The sequence below is a fragment of the Puma concolor genome, chromosome F2, assembly GCF_028749965.1.
Source record: "Puma concolor isolate L17-30 chromosome F2, mPumCon1.1.hap2, whole genome shotgun sequence".
NCBI lineage: Eukaryota > Metazoa > Chordata > Mammalia > Carnivora > Felidae > Puma > Puma concolor.
The window spans coordinates 80,072,751-80,095,971 of record NC_141684.1 but is presented as its reverse complement, the minus strand read 5'-3'; positions in this window follow the sequence as shown (position 1 = coordinate 80,095,971).

Sequence of the window (23,221 nt, the reverse complement as noted above, 5' to 3'; positions counted from 1 at the left end):
GAAACAAAATTAAAATTTACACTTGCCATATAGAAAAATAAGTCCGATGCACGAAACTTGTTTGTTGGGGGTCGTTTAGGGAAATGGAAACTCCGACACAGCTGAAGTGTCACATAGATTTTATATAAAGGGTTTTTACTTACCTGTTTACTGGACATTCTGACAGTTCCCGGGGGAAGGCCAGCAGGCTTAGACCCAGGAAGAGCTGAGGGTTTAGTTCAAAGACAGACAGGCAGGCAGGAGGAATTCTTTTTCACTTGGGGAAGTCATCCATTTTCGTCGTTTGGTTAAGGCACAGCCACATGAGGGAGCGCAATATGCTTTCCTCAATCTACCTTAAAACACCCTCCCAGAAGCACCCAGAATCATGTTCGGCCAAATATCTCGGTACCCTATGGCCCAGTAGTTGACACAAAATTAACTGCCACAGGTGAGTAGAAACAATGTGGAAATAATGTGGATATTTACTCTTTTTCGCGATCTGTAACGATTTAATTGGCATCATAATTTTGTTTCTTGTAGAGCTGAACATGTCATTAGGAGTGGAATAGACGTAAAGGCAATTCAAATTCAAGCATCTTTCCTATACTGTTCGAGCCAAGGAACATATTTTGGCAATTCTCATCAAGACTGCTAATTACATTGGTGGAGCTAGGAGAATTAATTTATTATTACTTCCTTTCAATTTCTCCTTTTTATCTGAAGTTACTGTTACATACTTTGACGTTAGGTTATGTGATACATTCAAATTCATAACAATTATAGTTTCATGACACAGCTTATCCTTTATCAGAAGCTTTGGTCTACTTTTGTTGTATAAATATGAGGTTGTCTTCATATTCTTTCATAGGCTTTATTTGTCAAAGCAGTTTTAGATTCACTACAAGATTAAGTTGAAGGTATAGAGATTTCCCATACATACCCTGACCCCCCTGCGACTCCCCAAAAAGCCTCCCTCACTATCATTACCAAACAGAGCAGAAAATTTGTTATAAGCAATTAATCTACATTAATATGTTACCGTCACTGTAAAAGTGCACAGCTTACAACAAGGTTCACTCTGCACGTTGTATATTCTATGGGTTTGGACAAATGTGTCATGACAAGTATCCATCATGGCGGTATCCTAGAGGAGCTTCATTACCCTAAAAATCCTCTGCTGGTTCATCCTTCCTTCCCCCTCAGTCCCTGGGAACCATCATTCTACTTTCTGTCTTTATGATTTTGACAAGTCTAAGTACCACACTTAAGTAGAATCATAACAGTATTTGTCTCTTAATGACATGTCTTTTAATGTCTCTTAATGGCTTATTTCACTAGGAACGATGTTTCATCTGTTTTGCAGGATATTGCAGAATCGCCTTCCTTTTTAAAGAAAAATAATATGTATCTACCACATTTTACTTATCCATTCATCTGCCAGTAAATATTTGGGTTATATCCACATTTTAGCTTTAGAGAATAATGCCGCTATGAACACATTGCACAAATATCTTTTCAGAACCCTCCCTTCAATTTTTTTTGGCATATACCCCAGAGTGGGATTGCTGGATCATATGGTAATTCTATTTTTTTTATTTTGGGGGGAAACTACCATACTGTCTTCCACAGTGGCTGCACCATTTTACCTTACCACAAACAGTGCACAGGGTCTCCAAGTTGCCCACATCCTTGCCAACACTTGTTTTCTGTTTTTGGTACTAGCCATCCTAATTGTGAGGTGGTATCTCATTGTAGTTTTGATTTCCATTTGATTTCCCTGATGATTAGTGAGGTTGAACATCTTTTCATTTATACATCTTCTTCAGAGAAATGTCTATTCAAGTCCTTTGCTCATTTTTGAATCAGGTTGTTTGCTTGGTTGTTGAGTCTTAGCTATTCTATATGCATGGGTTATTAATATCGTATCAGATATATGATATGCAAATATTTTCTCCCATCCTGTGGATTGCCTTTTTACTCTATCGATAGGGTCTTTTGGTGCATAATTTTCTTTACTTTTTTTTTTTTTTTTTTTTTTTTTTTTTTTTACATTTTCATAAAGGGAGCGCCTGGGTGGCTCAGTCGGTTAAGCATCTGACTTCCGCTCAGGTCATGATCTCGCTGTTCCTGAGTTTGAGCCCCGCATTGGGCTCTGTGCTGACAGCTCAGATCCTAAAACTTGCTTTGGATTCTGTGTCTCCCTCTCTCTCTTCCCCTTCCCTGATTGCTCTCTCTCTCTCTCTCAAAAATTAAATAAACATTAATTTTTTTTTAATTTCATGAAGTCCAACTTGTATTTTTGTTTGTTTTGTTACCTGAAGCTTTGTCACCTCCAAGGAAACATTGCCAAATCCAAGATGTCTTCCTATACTTTCTTCTAAGGATTTAAAAACCTTTTGAAAAACCTCTTGGATGCATCACATAAGTTCTAATATGAAGTATTTTCACAACTACACAATTCTAAGTAAACTTTTAATTTCTTTTTGGATCTTTTAGTGTAGAGTGAACTATTTAAAATCTCACTGGTATTAAGTCATGCTGGTTGAACCTAAAGTAGTGCTTGTCAAGTTTCTCCACTATAAAGTTGACTTTCTCTACCTTATTTCCTTACAGTACATGTTTGAAAGAAGTCACTATATCCAGCCCAAATTTCTGAGGTGAAGTATTATGCGCTACCTTGTGAAGGCAGATTGTTCTTTCATAACATACCTTATGGTTTTTAAAAAATCAGGCATAGTATGATGTTTCGAGGGTTTTTTTGTAGGGAGGTGGTGTTGTTGTTTTGCCCATGACAGTAAAGCTACTCTTATTTCCCTTTTCACTTAATTTAAATTCAAGTTAGTTAACATGTAGTGTAATAATGGTTTTGAGAGTAAAGTTTAGCCATTCATCACTTACGTATAACACCTAGTGCTCGTCCCAACCAGTGTCCTCCTTAATGCCCATCACCCATTTAGCCCATCCCCCCACACAACTCTTCCCCAGCAAGCCTCAGTTTGTTCTTCATATTTCAGAGTCTCTATGGTTTGCTGCCCTCTCTGTTTTCATTTTATTTTTCCTTCCCTTCCCTTATGTTCATCAGTTATGTTCCTTAAATTTCACATAAGACTGAAATCCTATATTTCACTTCCTATGACTGATTTATTTGCTTAGCATAATACATTCTAGTTACATCCACATTGTTGCAAATGGCAAGATTTCATTCTTTTTGATCACTGAGTAATATTCCATTGTACGTATATATGCGCCACCTTTTTTTATCCATTCATCAGTTGATGGACATGGGCTCTTTCCATAATTTGGCTACTGTTGATAGTGCTGCTATAAACACCGGGGTTCTTTGCCCCTTTGAATTAGCATTTTTGTATCCTTTGGATAAATACCTAGTAGTGCAATGCTGGGTCATATTTCTAATAGAAATAGTGTTTTGAGAAAACTGCATACTGTTTTCCAGAGTGGATGCACCAGTTTGCATTCCTACCAACAGTGCAAGAGGGTTCCCCTTTCTCCACATCCTTGCCAACATCTGTAGTTTCCTGAGTTGTTAATTTTAGCCATTCTGGCAGGTGTGAGGTGATATTTCATTGTGGTTTTGATTTGTATTTCTCTGATGACGAGTGATGTTGAGCATCTTTTCATGTGTCGATTAGCCATCTGGATGTCTTCTTTGGAAAAGTGCCTATTTATCTCTTCTGACCATTTTTTCCACTATTGTTTGTATTTCTACAATGTTGGTTGTGACCTCTCCTCTTTCATTTGTGAAACAATAATACGAGAATATTATGAGCAATTATATGCCAACATATTGGGCAATCTGGAAAAAAATGTATAAATTCTTAGAAACATATAAACTACCAAAACTAAAACAGGAAGGAATAGAAAACTTGGACAGACCCATAACCAGTAAAGAAATTGAATCATTAATCAAAAATCTCCCAACAAACAAGAGTCCGGTGCTGGATGGCTTTCCAGGGGAATTCTACCAAACATTTAAGAAGAGTTAACACCTATTCTCTTGAGGCTGTTCCAAAAATACAAATGGAAAAACTTCCAAGCTGAATCTATGAGTCCAGTATTACCTTGATTCCAAAGCCAGACAAAGACTCGACTAAAAAAAGGGGAATTACAGGCCAGTTTCCCCAATGAATATGGATGCAAAAATTCTCAAAAAGATACTAGCAAATCAAATCCAACAATACGTTAAAAGAATTATTCACCACGATCAAGTGGGATATATTTCTGGATTGCAGGGCTGATTCAATATCCACAAATAATCAACCTGATACATCACATTGGTAAAATGAAGGATAAGAAACACATGATTCTCTCAATAGATTCAGAAAAAACATTTGACAAAATACAGCATCCTTTCTTGATAAAACCCCCAAGAAAGTAGGGATAGAAGGAAAATACCTGAAGATCATAAAGGCCATATACAAAAGACCCACAGCTAATATCAACCTTAATGGGGAAAAACTGAGAGCTTTCCCCCTAAGGTCAGGAACACGACAGGGATGTCCACTGTCACCACTGTTGTTCAACACAGTTAGGAAATCCTAACCTCGCTAATCAGACAACAAAAAGAAATAAAATTATCCAAATTGTCACAGAAGAAGTCAACTTTCACTCTTTGTGGATGACATGATATCTTATGTGGGAAACCCAAAAGACCCAACCCAAAAACTGCTAGAACTGATACATAAATTTAGCAAAGTCAAAGGATGTAAAATCAACATACAGAAATCTGTTGCATTTCTATACACCAATAATGAAGCAGCAGAAAGAGAAATCAGGATTCGATCCCACTTACAATTACACTAGTATGATGCTTGTAAAAGAGTTTATTTCTTAAAATTCCCAAGAGGCGGGGGCATCCACACCAGGCAGAGCCACATGGGGAAGCACGAAGGCCAGTCAGGAGGCATAAAGGGTGAGGGGGAAACAAGCAAGAGGCTTTATTGTGGTTTTCATGAAACAGTGGCATTCTTGAACAACTGGCTTGCATGTGAGAAGTGTGCTTTCAGGAAGGTTGCTTACTATCTTTTGGAATTAGCTAACCCTATGCAGGCCAGTCTTTCTAGGGTCACCAAGGCCCCAAGTAGTCAGCACATCATAAAACACAGAAAATAGAAAACATGATTAATATGTTATATATAAATAATGTTCAATCCTTCCTCATAGAGTATTTATCTCTTTTATCCAATTATTTATTGTCTGTTTATGTCACCATGGACCATTGTTCCTCAGAAATGTCTTAGAGATTATCATGGGGAGAGCCAGGGGAGACATGACCACTAGATATAGAGAAGTATCCTAGATAAAGTCCTAGAATGTAAAAAGAACATTGGTTTGAAGTTAAGAAAATCTAAATTAAGTATGGACTTTAAATGGTAATAATATCAATTTTGCCTCATTGATTATGGCACTATACTATACCAATTTAGGTTATTGATGGTGGATGCAATTGAATGTAAGGTATGAGGGAACTCTGTATTCTTCAGATTTTTTATCTGGAAATATAAACTATTTAAGATAAAAGTTATAATGAAAAAATCAATTTCATGATCTTATAATAACAATAAACACGTGGAAACCAAAATTAAGAATACATTACAGTTGCTACCCAATTTGAAATCCTTGTAGATATAAATCTAACACAGATGTGTAGACTCTGTATGCTGACATTAGAAACTCAAATGAAAGAAATCAAAGTCCTAAATAGAAAGAAAGTGGATTGGAATACTCAACTTAGTTAAAAAATGTCATTTTCTTCCAAATTGATTTATAGGTTTAATATAATTCCTGTCAAAATCCCAGCAAGGTATTATTGTATACATAGACAATTTTATCCAAAAATTTACATGGAAAAGACCTCAGACTTGCAATGATGAAACAAATAGAAAAAGATTAAAGTGGGAATAATCACTGTACCTGATGTTAAGACATAATGCATAGCAACAGTAATCAAGACCGTTGTATTGGCAGATGGATAAATACATTGATTAGTGGGACAGAATAGAAAACACAGAAATAGGCCCATAAAAATATTCACAACTGGGGCATCTGGGTGGCTCAGTCGATTGAGTGTCCAACTCTTGATTTAGACTCAGGTGATGATCCCAGGATCGTAGGACTGAGCCTTGTGTCGGACTCCACATTGATTGTGAAGCTTGCTTAAGATTCTCTCTCTTTCCCTCTTCCCTTCTCCACTACTTGGCTTTCTCTCTCTCTAAAAAATGGGGAAAAAATCTACAACTGAGTTTTGAAAAATTTGCAAAAAACAATTCAATGGAAAAAAGTAGTCTTTCAAACGTTGTTGGAGCAACTGGAAACCTATAGGCAAAAGAACAAAAAACAAATCAACAAACTGCTACCTCAATCTCAGGCGCCTGGGAGTCTGAGTTGGTTAGGCATTCGACTTTGGCTCAGGTCATGATCTCATATCTTGTGGGTTCAAGCCCCACATCGGGCTCTGTGCTGACATCTCAGAGCCTGGAGCCTGCTTCAGTTTCTGTGTCTTCTCGCTCTGCCCCTCCCCCACTCATGCACACACACTCTCTCTCTCTCTCCCTCTCTCTCTCTCAAAAAGAAATAAACATTAAAAAATATTTTTAAAAAACACAACTACCTCAATCTAAACTTTATACTTCATTTTTAAAATTAAGTGAAAATGCATACAAACATAAATGTAAGACATAAAACAATACAATTTTAGAAAAAAGTCAGAGAAAATTATCAGGACCTAGAGCTTGGTGAAGAATTCTTAGACCTGACACTCAAAGCACATTCCATAAAAGGTAAATTTGTTAAATTGGGCCTCATTGAAGTTAATTTGAACCTAAAACTGCTCTGAAAATTAATATTTTTTTTAAAATGTTTATTTATTTTGAAAGAGAGAGTGTGTGTGTGCGCACATGAGCAGGGGAAGGGCAGAGAGAGAGGGAGAGAGAGAATCCCAAGTAAACTCCACGTTGTCTACACAGAGCCCAAGGCGCAGCTAGATCTTACAAAGAGTGAAATCATGACCTCAGCCAAAATCGAGAGTCAGATGTTTACTGAGCCAGCCAGGCACCCCTAAATATTAAGATTTTTAAATGAATAAACAAACAAAACCTTTATTATTGTAACTATTTATTATTATTAATTACTTGTACTCTTGAGATCCAAAGTCCTCATACTGATCTTCTCATCAAGCTGCAGCAAAAGAATGAACCAAGTTTGTTTTCCTTCGAATAGGCTCGTGCATCTTCTTAATAATCATCCTGAACTGATTGTCAATTACTTCCACTTTTAATCATCATTTTGTTGCACTGAGTGGCAACCTTGTAGCTATTTAAACAGAAACCCACTTATGATGCACTGAGTACTGTATCTTCCCCAAGAGACACTTAATAATTTATATTCCATCCATTTTAAAGTGATTCATTCCTGTCATAACATTGTCTTAGTGATAGGGACACATTTCTTCCATATCCCCTTCCAGATCTCCCAAATGTAACTAAACAGACTCCTTGAGGACTTGTATTCACGCGTAAATGAGTCTCTCAAGTTATTGATAGCCTTCTGAACAAAGCTGAAAACCACCTTTCTAGCTCTATTACTTTCTATCTACCTGATAGATGATTCCCATTCATCACTCACAGAGGTAGACAAGTTTTGAAATTAAATCAGTAAAATAAAAGCCAGAGAATGTTCCAACTCAATCTTTCCCACTGACTTCCTAAAAAACATTTAAACAGCTGCAGAAGCTGCTTTTAAAAAAAAAGGAAGCAATATTTTATCTTGTTCTTTCTTTCTTTCTTTCTTTCTTTCTTTCTTTCTTTCTTTCTTTCCTTCTTTCTTTCTTTCTTTATTTCCTTCTTTCTTTTGTTCTTTCTTCCTTTCTTTTCTCTCTCTCTCTCTCTCTCTCTGGAGTGTTTCTTTTGAATTAGCTCAACTTATCATTAAGCCTGCTTGCCAAAAAGAGATTAGAAACCACTTTTCTTTGAAATATTAATGTGTGGGAGGAGGAGTCAACAAGGCAGAGAAGTAGGGGGACCCAAAGTTCCCTCGTCCCCCAAACTCAGCAGTATTGAGGTCAGAAGACTTGGAATTCCAGGAACCCAGGCTACAGAGTGACAGAAACATATCCAGGGGCCCATGGGGACGACTTGGCAGGTCATAGGTGTATGCCTGCAAACTGGGGGATATAAGATGGGTGATGTAGGCACATTTGTCCACTGGTTGGTGGAGTGGCCCTACCCTGGAACCAGGGGGCATGGACCAGGATCCCTTAAGACATCAGGGTTTGAATCTCAGCTGAGCTCCTGGGAGGCATGGGAGACTGTGAAGTAGAACAAACCAGGAGACTGTGGAGCGGGACAATCTGGCCCCTCTCACACCCACTCAGCACTGTAAGGAGCCAGAGGCCTTTTGTCGGCTGGGCAGAGTGACTCTACCCTGGAACCTGGCATGCAGAGCAGGAGCCTTTAAGACATTGAGGGTTGAATCCCAGCCAGGACATGACAGAAAGGAAGAATTCTCAAAAGAAATTCCAGAAAGAAATTCCAGAAATTTAGACAGCTAAAGAATTGCTCAAAACAGGTATAAACAATATATCTGGGCAAGAATTTAGAATAATAGTCATAAGATTAATCACTGGGCTTGAACAAAGCATAGAAGACAGCAGAGAATCTATTGCTGCAGAGATCAAGGAACTAAGAAATAGTCACGACTCATTAAGAAATGTTGTAAATGAGGTGCAAAATAAACTAGATGCAGCGACAGAAAGGATGAAGGAAGCAGAGGGGAGAATAAGTAAAATAGAAGATAGAATTATGGAAAATGATGAAGCTGAGGAAAAGAGAGTTAAGAAAATACTAGACCACAAGGGGAGAATTAGAGAACTAAGTGATTCAATGAAACATAATAGTATCTGTATCATAGGAGTTCCAGAAGAAGAAGGAGAGAGAAAGGGGCACAAGGTTTACTCGAACAAATTATAGCTGAGAACTTCCCTAATCTGGGGAAGGAAGCAGACATCCAAATCCAGGAGGCACAGGAGGCACAAAGAACTCCTTTCAGCTTTAACAGGGATAGGTCTTCTCCATGGCGTATCTTAGTGAAACTGGCAAAATATAAACATAATGAGAGAATTCTGAAAGCAGCTAGGGACAAAAGTGTCTTAACCTACAATGGTAGATCCAGCAAAGCTGTCATTCAGAACAGAAGGAGAGATAAAGGCTTTCCCAGACAAACAAAAACCAAAGGAGTTCATCACCACTAAACCAGCCCTGCAAGAGATCCTAAGGGGAGTCTGTGATTGGAACACTGCAAACACTACAAAGGACCAAAGGTATCACCACAAACAGAAAATCTACAGATAACACAATGACACTACATCCATATCTTTCATTAATAACCCGAAGTGTAAATGAACTGAGTGCCCCAATCAAAAGACATAGGGTATCAGAATGGATTAAAAAAACAGATCCATCTATTTGCTGTCTACAAGAGACTCATTTTATACATAAGGACACCTGCAGATTGAAAATGAGGAGATGGAGAACCATCTATCATGCTACTGGAAGTCAAAAGAAAGCTGGAGTAGCCATACTTATATCAGACAAACTAGATTTTGCTAAAGGTTGTAGCAAGAGATGAAAAAGGGCATTGTATAATAATTATGGGGTCTATCCATCAAGGAGAGCCAACAATTGTGAATCTTTATGCCCCCAACTTGAAGGTACCAAAATATATAAATCAATTAATCACAAACATAAATAATCTTATTGATAAGAATATGGTAATTGCAGGAGACTTTAATACTCCACTTACAACAGTGGGCAGATCATCTAGGCAGAGAATCAATAAAGAAACAATGGCCTTGGGTGATACACTGGACAGATATATTCAGAACTTTGCATCCAAAAGCAGCAGAATATACGTTCATCTCAAGTGCACATGGAACATTCTCCAAGATAGATCACATACTGGCTCACAAAACAGCCCTCAATAAATGTAAAGTAATTTAGATCATACCATGGATATTCTTAGATCACAATGCTTTGAACCTTGAAATCAACCACAAGAAAAAAATGGGAAAGCCTCCAAATGCATGGAGATTAAAGAACATCCTACTAAAGAATGAATGGGTCAGGCAATTAAAGAAGAAATTCAAAGATATATGGAAGCAAATGAAAATGAAAACATGGCAGTTCAAACCCTTGGGATACAGCACAGGCAATCCTAAGGGGAAAATACATTGCAATCCAGGCCTATCTCAAGAAACAAGAAAAATCCCAAATACAAAACCTAACCACGCACCTAAAGGAACTAGAAGCAGAACAGCAAAGACACCCCAAACCCAGCAGAAGAAGAGAAACGATAAAGATCAGAGCAGAAATAAATATAGAATAAAAAAAAAAGTAGAACAGATCAATGAAGCCAAAAGTTGGGTTTTTTGAAAAAATAAACAAAATTGATAAGTCCCTAACCAGATTTCTCAAAAAGAAGAGAGAGAACCCAAATAGATAAAATCATGAATGAAAGAGGACAGACCACAACCAACACCACAGAAATACAGGAAATTATTACAGAACACTATGGAAAACTATATGTCAACAACCTGGACAACTTGGAAAAGATGGACAAATTCCTAGACACCCACACACTACTAAAACCAAACAGGAAGAAATAGAAAATTGGAACAGAACAATAACCAGCCAAGAAATTGAATCAGTTATCAAAAATCTCCCAACAAATAACAGTCCTGGGCCAAAGGGCTTTCTAGAGGAATTCTATCAGACATTTAAAGCAAAGTTAATACCTATCCTTCCCAAGCTCTTCCAAAAACTAGAAATGGAAAGAAAGTTTCTGAACTCATTCTATGAAACCACCATTACCTTGATTCCCAAACCAGACAGAGACCCCACAAAAAAGGAAAATTACGGGCCAATATCCTTGATGAGCATGGATGCAAAAATTTTCAAAAAGATACTAGCAAACCAAGTTCAACAGCATATAAAAAGAATTATTCACCATGATCAAGTGGGATTCATTCCTGGGCTGCAGGCCTGGTTCGACGTTCGCAAATCTATCGATGTGATACATCACATTTAATAAAAGAAAGGATAAGAACCACATGATCCTGTCAATAGATGCAGAAAAAGCATTTGACAAAATACAGCATCTTTTCTTCGTAAAAACCCTTAAGAAAGTAGGGGTAGAAGGAACATACCTAAGCATCATAAAAGCCATATATGAACAGCCCACAGCTAATATCATCCTCAATGGGGAAAAACTGAGAGCTTTCCCTCTGTGATTAGGAGCATGACAGGGATGTCCACTGTCACCGCTGTTGTTTAACATAGTTTGGGAAGTCCTAGCCTCAGCAATCAGACAACAAAATAAAATAAAAGCATCCAAACTGGCAAAGAAGAAGTAAACCTTTCACTTTTCACAGGTGACATAATAGTCTACATGGAAAACCCAAAAGACTCCACCCAAAAGTGGCTAGAACCGATACATGAATTCAGCAAATTTGCAGGATACAAAACCCATGTACAGAAATTGGTTGCATCGCTATACACCAACGATGAAGCAACAGAAAGAGAATTCAAGAAACGGATCCCATTTACAACTGCACCAAGAACCATAAGATACCTAGGATTAAACCTAGCCAAAGACGTAAAGGATCTGTACGCTGAAAACTATAGAAAACTTATGAAAGAAGTTGAAGAAGACACAAAGAAATGGGAAACATTCCATGCTCATGGATTGGAAGAAGAAATATTGTTAAAATGTCAATACAACTCCAAAGAATCTACACATTCAATGCAATCCCCGTAAAAATTGCACTGGCATTCTTCTCAAAGCTAGAGCAAACAATCCTAAAATATGTATGGAACCGCAAAAGACCCTGAATAGCCAAAGTTATGTTGTGAAAAAAAACAAAGCAAGAGGCCTCACACCCCTGGATTTTAGCCTCTACTACAAAGCTGTAATAATCAAGATATTACGGTATTGGCACAAAAACAGACACATAGACCAACGGAATAGAATAGAGAACCCAGAATTGGACCCACAAATGTATGGCCAAGTAATCTTTGACAAGGCAGGAAAGAGTATCTGATGTAAAAAAAGACAGTTTCTTAGCAAATGGCACTGTGAGAACTGGACAGCAACATGCAGAAGAATGAAACTGGACCACCTTCTTACACCATTCACAAAAATAAGTTCAAAATGGATGAAAGACCTAAATGTGAGACAGGAAACCATCAAGCCCTAGGGGAAAAACCAAGCAACAACCTCTTTGGCCTCAGCCACAGCAATTTCTTGCTCAACACATCTCTGAAGGCAAGGGAAATAAAAGCAAAAATGAACTATTGGTACCTTATCGAGAGACCAATTAGATGGGAAAAGATATTTGCAAATGAAATATCAGATAAAGGGTTAGTATCCAAAATCTATAAAGAACTTACCAAACTCAAAACCCTAAAAACAAATCATCCAGTGAACAAATAATTCTCCTTTTCCAAGGAGGACATCCAGATGGCCAACAGACACATGAAAAGACACTCAACATCACTCATCAGCAGGGAAATACAAATCAAAACCACACTGAGATGTCACCTTACACTGGTCAGAATGGCTAAAATTAACAACTCAGGAAACAACAGATTTTGGTGAGAACGTGGAGAAACAGGAACCCTCTTGCACTGCTGGTGGGAATGCAAACTGGTGCGGCCGCTCCGGAAAATAGTGTGGAGGTTCCTCAAAAAAATTAAAAATAGAACTACCCTATGACCCAGCAATAGCACTACAATGAATTTATCCAAAGGATACAGGAGTGCTGAATCATAGGGGCACTTGTACCCCAATGTTTATAGCAGCACTTTCAACAATAGCCAAATTATGGAAAGAGCCTAAGTGGCCATCAACTGACGAATGGATAAAGAAGATGTGCTTTATTGATACAATGGAATACTACTTGGCAACGAGGAAGAATGAAATCCTGCTATTTGCAACAACACGGATGGAACTGGAGGGCATTATGGCAAGTGAAAAAAATCAGTCAGAGAAAGACAGATAGCATATGTTTTCACTCATATGTGGAACTTAAGAAACTTAAGGGGGAAGGGAAGGGGAAAAAATAGTTTCAAACAGAGAGGGAGGGAGGCAAACCATAAGAGACTTGTAAATACAGAGAACAAACGGACGGTGGATGGGGAAAGTGGGGGGGGGGAGAGGAGAAAATGGGTGATGGGCATTGAGGAGGGCGCTCGTTGGGATGAACACTGGGTGTTGTATGTAAGCAGTGAATCACAGGAATCTACCCAGAAACCAAGAGCACACTGTATATACTGTAGGTTTGCTAACTAGATAATAAATTATATATATATTTTTTTTTTTTAATTTTTTTTTTCAACATTTATTTATTTTTTGGGACAGAGAGAGACAGAGCATGAACGGGGGAGGGGCAGAGAGAGAGGGAGACACAGAATCGGAAACAGGCTCCAGGCTCTGAGCCATCAGCCCAGAGCCCGACGCGGGGCTCGAACTCACGGACCGCGAGATCGTGACCTGGCTGAAGTCGGACGCTTAACCTACTGCGCCACCCAGGCGCCCCTAAATTATATTTTTAAAAAAAGAAATACTAATGTATGATACATGTGCAAAATGTGTCTATGCCTTTATGTATATATTTTTTCAACTGGCATTACTATGTCTCTTGCCTTGAGATGTTTCCAATGTGATAAATGATGTTAATTGCTTTTCGAGTTCCTTCTTGAGATGTTTTTGAGACATTAAAACAATTGAAAGAGAAAAATAAAGCCACGTTCTTTGGAATAGAAGCTGCCTTTCATACTCTCACCATGTCAACTGTTTCAGTTTAATCTGACCAAGAGATTACATCCTTTTGCTTTTAAAAAATGAGTTTTGGGGGACGCCTGTGTGGCTCAGTTGGTTAAGTGTCCAACTTCAGTTCAGGTCATGATCTCATGGTTCGTGAGTTCGAGCCCCGCATCAGGCTCTGTGCTGACAGCTCAGCTTCAGATTCTGTGTGTGTGTGTCTCTCTCTCTGCTCCTCCCCTGCTCACGCTTTCTCTCTCTCTCTCTCTCTCTCTCTCTCTCTCTCTCTCTCCAAAATAAATAAACATTAAAAATGAAATAAAAAAGAGTTTTTGACTTAAGTAGATGGCTTTGACCTAATATTCTAGGACTGACTCCTCTCGTCATTAGGGGCTTTATACCCATTTTGCATTTCAAAATCTAAGCCACCCAGCAGGCATCTCATGTTTGAGGGGCTCCCCCAAACACTTATAAAATGAAGTTGCATGGAGGTGGGCAGATATTATGGTTTAATCACTGTGACAGTTGCCCCACATTTTTCTATCACACTAAGGCAAGCCCTAGAGTTCTTGCTATTAATGGAAGCAATGATTGAAATGCGGTCTTATGCCTTTTATGATGCGGGATTTTATGCCATGTTGTATTTTTCTTTAATCTTTTTCTGGAACATTAACTATGTTGCATACATAATTTCTTAACTGACTTCATTTGCTCAGGAATCATAAACATTTTATATGCTACGGAAAGAAATTTTGCCTTTGATGTAGGAATCCTAGGGCTTAAATTTAAAGTGTATGATTCATTACTGCACACTTCGGGACATGCTAAAACATATTTCAAGCAAAATTATATCCCAAAACGAAATATATAGCACTGAATATTTTTCACCTTAATATGAATAGTTTCATGTAGGAACAAGTCCAAGGAAAAGAAGATCTAAATAAAACATTGCAGTTTCACCCTGCTCACATCATGCTGGAATTTGAATATGTAATTGTGGAAACTATTATCTTTATGGACAGAAAAAAGGTAGAGTGCTGAGTATCTTTTACTATATATAACGGTTACAGCTTAGATGTAGATACAATTTTACAATTAAGGAAGAAATTTCACAAACTACACCAGAGTTCATCTCATTAAACACAAGCAACACATACACAAAATACTGCTCTCTCCAATCAGAGAGCAGAAACTTGGATCGCATAAGTTTTTATCAGTTTTTCTAGAATATAATCTGTTCATAGCTCCCAGTTGTCTGTTGGGAGGTTCACAACGGCTCTGGTTGTTTCAAAAGAAAAGGCAGAGGCAATCTGATTTATAAACATTTCTCAACTTGCTTGTATATTTTATGAACACTCTTGCATAGAGCTTTTGTCATGTCTATGAGTGCTTTGTAGATTCATATTAGAGTCTGAAGGATTAGGACTATACTGATCTTAATTTCAAAGGTTGACATTTTTTATTCATCAGGGATTTCTGCATTAACTTTGCTTTTTTTTTTTTAATTTTTTTTCAACGTTTTTTATTTATTTTTGGGACAGAGAGAGACAGAGCATGAACGGGGGAGGGGCAGAGAGAGAGGGAGACACAGAATCGGAAACAGGCTCCAGGCTCTGAGCCATCAGCCCAGAGCCTGACGCGGGGGCTCGAACTCACGGACCGCGAGATCGTGACCTGGCTGAAGTCGGACGCTTAACCGACTGTGCCACCCAGGCGCCCCTTAACTTTGCTTTTTAAAATCATTGGATTAAACATTATTTATCTATATTATTGAGGGTTGTTTTGGTGCACCCTTCAATTCTGCACCTGACGGAGTAGTAAGCATGACTGGTGAGTAAATTGGGCCCTGACCACCTTATGTTAGCTAGGTGCCATTCTTCTAGGACAACCTGTCTTCGTGTCAGTCATGTAGCATTGTTTACTTTGTTACATTTACATTTTTACTATTAAAATATTGGGGCTTTTAATGTTTAATTATTTTGAGAGAGAGGGAGCAAGGGGAGGGGAGGGGCAGAGAGAGAGAGGGAGAGAGAATCCCAACCAGGCTTCACGCTGTCAACACAGAGCTTGACATGGGCCTCAATCTCATGAACCATGAGATCTTGATATGAGCCAAAATCAAGAGTTGGACCCTTCACTGACCCTTAACTGACCCAGGTGCCCCTAAAATATTGTTCGTTGTGTCACTAATTTACAAAAATGAATCAGAAGCTAAAAAGGATTCATTAAAGTAACAAATAGCAATTACCAGTGGTAATTCTCTCACTAGTGGAGAAAACACAAACATATAAGTATTAAAAAAAACAGAATAACAATGTAACTGTCAAAGGAGAACATGACTCACAGAACATGATTTGGAATATAAATAAAAAGTAAATATTTAAATGTTATGGCTATGCCAAGGCTCTGAAAAAGTAAATTTTGAATAGAAAACACAATTATAATTATCTACAATTTTTTGTAATACCCCAAATCCCTAATTCCTATATATTACCCTTTAATTGATTTTGTCAAAAAAAAATGTACAAAGGTGGCAAAATTTCCATCATTATGTTTTTCTGAAATTTTTGGTTTTTCTAGAACATGATCAGAAGTATGTCTTCTAATAAGAAATGTCTTTTGTTTTTCTCTGAAGGCTCACAAGAGACCCAAACTAGAGAAATATCAAGGAATACTAGTCACAGCAAAAACTGATCCAAGTAACTCTATTGCTGAGAAACTTAACAACCAGTACCAGAGTTAATGTAAAAACTCTTATGATTGAGGCACAAGAAAGAATAAATTGTTGGCCAACCTATTTGTCATATGACACTGTGGAAATTACACATCAGTAGAAGAATGATTATACATGCACAATTGGAGGAAATCATGTGAGAGTGTAAATCGGCTCTTGGCATATATGTGGGCATCATTTAGGAGAGAGTGCTTACTCAGTGCTTTTGACTGAATGAGAGAGGATTTTTTTATGTATTGAGCAGCTTTTTTTGTGAGCCATAGCAGAGACTGAAATCATAATTTAGAATCAGCATAAACATCTTTCATGCAGCTATGTTTCTACGTACAGCAAGAAAGTGCTTTGATGTCAATCACCTGACTGGGCTGTTTAGGCACAGGCAATTGGTAATAAATAACACTTTATGGTTGAAAGAAACAGTGAAGGCTATGACGTTGGCAAATCATTGAGCTAAGAGTCCAGCTCTCTGTCATGGCCATGCCAGGCCCAGAAATGGGCCGTAGGGTCAAGTCTGCCTTACACAGTTGAATATATTTTCTTTCCAGGGGACAGACATACACTTCATTTATCAAAATGAGGGATATGATTTGTTTAATTCTTCAGAAATCGGTATTATTTGTTATATTGCAAAGCACGACCCTCTCACTTCAGCCCGGAGATGATTTTTTATTTTCTTCTCTACATTGAGAAAACGCTATCATTATTTCTTAGGGAAAGAAATGGTGGGGGATCTTGACAATTGATTTTTACCCACTTGTTTAGTACTTTTAAAAGCATGTCTACATTCAACTGCAGACCATGTAGGACATTCTAGGCATGAACGATACCGAAGAGGTGATAGGGAAGCCATTCTTGTCTCGTTCCGAGCTTAAATTTCAAATTTCCAACACTTATGTATTATTTATTCATTTGTAATGAAAAATGCCTCTGAAGTTTTGAAGTTGTCAGAAACAAGTCTGAGTTTCCAGGACTGTTTAACAAAGTACTTTTCCTCTTTCTAAAAGCATAATTAGGAATTAGAAATGTCTATACTAAATAAAGTTTAGAAAAACTAATAGCATGTTAAACCTTACTATTGCTCAAGTGTTCTCTTGAGTTTGACATAGATGCATGAGTCACGAACGGCAAACAGTATAACTTCCTAATCTAAGAGTGTCCCCCCCACCACCACACATGAAATGCATATTATTATGGTTTTATTTGATTTTTCTTGTTGTCTCTTGTATAGAACAAAACAGATTAATGGATTCATGATGGTCAGATGTTTGAAAAATATTACTCCAAATTTAATATAATTTTCCTTTTACCAATATAAGACTGATGTGTTGCAAACAATTGATTCAATGCTAATTGATTGATTAAATATTCACTGAAATGAATTTGGCTTTGAAATTTATAGTTCAAACACAAGACTATGGTATTTATTTTATTTTGTTATTTTTTCTCATCACATGAATAAACAGAGAAATAGCTAAAGACAGGTTCTTGACTCTTGCACAGACATTCCTTAAAATAAATGATGAGTTTAGCTTGTCTAGTACAGCATAAGACCTTGTAGGTCACAGTTATAAGTTTGGAATTTTTTCTGGTGAGAGGGCTGGTAAGATTTAAGCAGAGAAAAGAAATTTTCTGAATTATATACTTAAAAGATCACTCTGTAGAGATAAGTAAAGGGAAAGGCTAGTATGAATCATGGAGTACTGTATTGGAGCTGGGATATCAGCAGGAACTGCTTAGCTTAATATAAGGCCCCATGGACATATATATGTATACATATTATATGTTATACACTATATTATATACATATATGCAATACAGTATTATATACGTTCTGTTTTATTTTATTAAATATAATTTCTTATCAAATTGGTTTTCATACAACACCCAGAGCTCATCCCAACAGGTGCCCTCCTCAATGCCCATCACCCACTTTCCCCTCTCCCCCACTCCCCATCAACCCTCAGTTTATTCCCAGTTTTTAAGAGTCTCTTATGGTTTGGCTCTCTCCCTCTCTGTAACTTCTTTTTCCCCTTCCCCTCCCCCCATGGTCTTCTGTTAAGTTTCTCAAGATACACATATGAGTGAAAACATATGGTATCTTTCTCTACCTGACTTATTTCACTTAAGATAATAAAATAAAACATATTTTATATATAATCGAGATGTGTTCATGCACAATTAGTATGCATACATGTATTTCCTACCTCTATCCACTAAAAGGGCCTAAAAACTACAACATCTCACAGAGAACACCAAATAATTTATGTAAATATTCGCCACTCAAAGAGGTGGGGCACCCTTGAAGTATGGCCTATATGTAGTGATTTTCTTCCAAAAAGTACCTATATGGAAGGGGGAATTCACTTTACAGTGGAGAAACCTGGTGAACGTGACCTTAGTCAGGGCATCAAGGCTAATGCCATTGATGATAATTCATGCTGACAGCATGTACCCTGCATATGATATGTTGAGAAATACATTTATCTCTGCCATCTTCCTTCCCCAAATGAGAAAAACACCAGACAAACCCAAACCCAAATACCCAAGAAACTGGCAAAAGCAAAGCAGAGTCCTGAGTCAAGTTGCTCTGTGCACATTTCAATATCCACTCATCTTTTCTAACCCTACTTCTCATTTTCCTGTCTAAATCCTCATGATTTCATACTACCGGTTCATGCCTAAAGCATGTTACTACCTCTGCATCAAAGCTGTTCTTTTTTTCTTTTTTAATGTTTATTTATTTTTGAGAAGGAGAGAGACAGAGCGTGGGCAGGGGAGGGCAGAGAGAGAGAGGGAGACACAGAATCTGAAGCAGACTCCAGGCTCCGAGCTGTGAGCACAGAACCCGATGAGGGGCTCGAACTCACAAACCATGAGATCATGACCTGAGATGCAGTCGGCTGCTCAATCGACTGAGCCACTCAGGTGCCCCATGCATTAAAAGCTATTCTTACTCACACTTCTTTTCTACCCAGATCTGATCTGGTCCATCTGTACTTCCCCCATCACTTAATCCCAACAACTGTTCTTGCTTTTATCCTGTTTAGCACTGGATTATTACATTATCCCTCAGACATATCAAAAAGGGAGTGATATTATTTAACTCATATATTTGATACATATGGTTATCCAATTATATCATGAGCCCTTTAGTAGATAGGAACAGGACTTATATTTCAGTGTTTGGTATTTAATATTCAGTTTAGTATTTATATAGGTTCTTGAACATAGTACAAGCTTAAAGAATAACAAATGCTATAACTTCTTGAGATGGTTCACCAAGTTGTTATTCATTTGTAATCATTTATGCTACATCAAAATGGGGAAATATTACATACAACAGTACATCATCTTTGTTTAATAAAATGCAATGTTAATGAGACCAAACATTCCGAATCTGTAAACTGTCATATCAATATTTCATACATTTAAATTAATTTGTGTCAGAAAAGCTTGATAAAACATAAACTATGTCTTAAAGAACAATTTAAAATTAATACATACTATAAATCTTACATTATTGATTTCTGTTTCAAAAACTTCTACTAAACTTTTTACTAGAACTGCTAGGTCCCAATAGAACATTTGTTTGAAGGATTTTGAAGCTACATTTTCCCAAGGTGCAATACTACAATACATATTTCATTTTTTCCGTGAAAGATGACTCTGTTGGCAATGTTACCATCTAGAATACTGATTTGATTTCCTTTCTACACAGAACACGCATGTTATCACTTCATTCAAGGCACTGCAATCCCAAAAAAATGATCTCTTTGTATTGAGGACATCACTTTCAGTGACAATGATCTAGGGGATGTTGGTCCAATCAGTTACATTTCTAGAAAGGGAAATACTACTATTTTGGTTGGCTAAAACATATTATCCAAATTAGATAATTCCTATAGAACATGAGACACAACAATTTTGTTTAAAAGTGAAATAGTTCTATTTCAAGTCAGTCTCTACTCAGTGGTTTATAGCTACGCTTTCTTCCCTGAATGTTTTCTTTGACGTGTCTTTTGTGTTCTCTCTGCATACTTGTTTGCAGTTTGTTTCATCTTGTTTTACTACAAGTTTACTGGGTTCTTGTTAAAACCCTTCGTACATCAGGCTAACCTTTAAAATATGAGTCAAATTGGACCTGTTGGAGAGCATAAGTGTATTAGCTTCTCTGTGATGTTGACAATATTATCAGTATTTGGCATACAGAGAAATTAAAACTAAACAAAAACACAATAATCCAAGGTTAATCAATTAATAAATATGTGGCCTATATTCAAGTTTTTGTCAGCCAGTTTCCTAATCCCATATGTTTTCTATTGTATACCTGACTCTAAAATTAATAAGTTGTATATTTTACACTTGTACATACAAGTACAATTGCTCCGTATATTTGAAATTAAACCATTGACTTGAAAAATTCACTACTCTGATTCTAATTTACTTTAAGTTGAGCATAGTCTAGAAGGGTAAAGAAGAAGGGAAATGATGTTTAGGGAGTGTCTGCTGTGTGGCAGGCAAGAAGCTAGACATTTCACATATGTAAGTCCTTTCTAATTGGTAGCTCCATCTAGTAATTTGCAGACAATCTTAATCTCCTTGTTAATTAGAATTACATAGTAAGTTGTGTGAATTTAGGGAGGGCAATCCAGTCTATATTATCAATCCCATTTACATATATAACTTCTCATATTAAATTAAATACAATAAGATAGCTTGACAAAAATAGTTGAATCTGATGGATAATAACTTATTTCAATGATCTCTCCAATAATTTATCATTTCTACCCTATAGAGTATCTTCAGGTCATAAGTAGAATCCTGAGTTTTCATTCTCGTTATGAATATCGTGGGCTTTTGTATTACTATATAAAAGGTACTTTCAAAGTGCTGGGAATTCAAGAGTGAACAAAGCAGACAATGGCCCTGCTCTCCTGTGGGCTTACTTTCTCATGGGGTCAACAGGTAACAAATGTAAAGAAGATGTGAGAGATATGAGATCAAGTCATGATCTCACAGTTTGGTGAGACTGAGCCCCGCATCAGGCTCTGTGCTGACAGCGAGGACCCTGCCTCGGATTCTCTCTCTCTCTTTATCTATGCCCGCCTTTCTCAAAACAAAATGAACTTAAAAAAAGAATTGTATCTTGCCATTTGCAATTACATAGATGGAACTAGAGTGCATTGCTAAGTGAAATAAGTGAGTCAGAGAAAGACAAATACCACATGATTTCACTCATATGTGGAATTTAAGAAATCAAACAAATGAACATAGGGGAAGGAAGGTGAAATAAAAAGATGGAGGAAAACCATAAGAGATCGTTAATGATACAGAACCAACAGAGTTGAGGGAGGAAGGTGGGTGGAGGGATGGATTAAATGGGTGATGGGTATTAAGGAGGGCACTTGCTGGGATGAGCACTGGTTGTATGTACGTGATGAATCATTGCATTCTACTCCTGAAACCATTATTGTATTATATTTTAGCTAACCGAAATATAAATAAATATTTGAAAAAAAATGTAGTTCGGTGATATTAAGCGCCATTTAAAAAAGCCTTTATGGGGCGCCTGGGTGGCTCTGTTGGTTGAGCAACCAACTCTTGATTTTGGTTCAGGTCTCGATCCCAGAGTCATGGGACCCAGCCCCACAGTGGACTCCATGCTAAGAATGGAATCTGCTTAAGATTCTCTCTCTTCCCCCCATCCAACCATCTCTCTGTTCATGCTCTCTTTAAAAACAAACAAACAAAAAATAAAATGCAGAAACAAACAAACAAAAAACCCACCTTTGTTTGAGTAGGCCTTTTCCCTCTCTCTCCGGCTTTCTAGTAGAGTGGAAGTGAAAGTTTTGGACCCCTATTTCTCTACTTTTAGTCACAAAGGCTCCATGGAGTGAATGTTTACAATGATGAGTAGTAATGAAGATCAGGAACTTACAGAAACCTTCATAAAGCTCATCATAGATGATATGTGGTGGTTTTAATAACTACCCATCATTCAACCTGTCTTTTTAACTGTGACTTCTTCCTTGCAAGCTGGTAGACCCTGTTTTACTTATTTATATGCAAGTAGTAATTTCTATCAAACCCAGTTTTCATCTGTTAATGATGGGCAGAGGAACTAGGGTGAACAAGGCTGAGGTAATACGTCTTGAACTTAGGTTCTTTGATGAAACTGAGAGAAGAGAAACTAAGTGACTTAAGTGTTCGCTTTTTTTAAGAATGTGGGGACATTCTGTACGTAATACTTATTTGCTCACATCTGTTGTAAAGACTCATCTGAATTTAATTTTGTTGATATTCTAGTGGGTCAAATTTTTTTTAAAACCATAGTTTGAAACTGATACAGATGGATCATGAAAAGAATAAAAAGAACATGTAAATCTCTGCATTAAAAATGTAATATATTCTAAGTTTTTTGTTTTTTTTTTTTTTTATTTTTGGGACAGAGAGAGACAGAGCATGAACGGGGGAGGGGCAGAGAGAGAGGGAGACACAGAATCGGAAACAGGCTCCAGGCTCTGAGCCATCAGCCCAGAGCCCGACGCGGGGCTCGAACTCACGGACCGCGAGATCGTGACCTGGCTGAAGTCGGACGCTTAACCGACTGCGCCACCCAGGCGCCCCGAATATATTCTAAGTTTTACACACACACACACACACACACACACA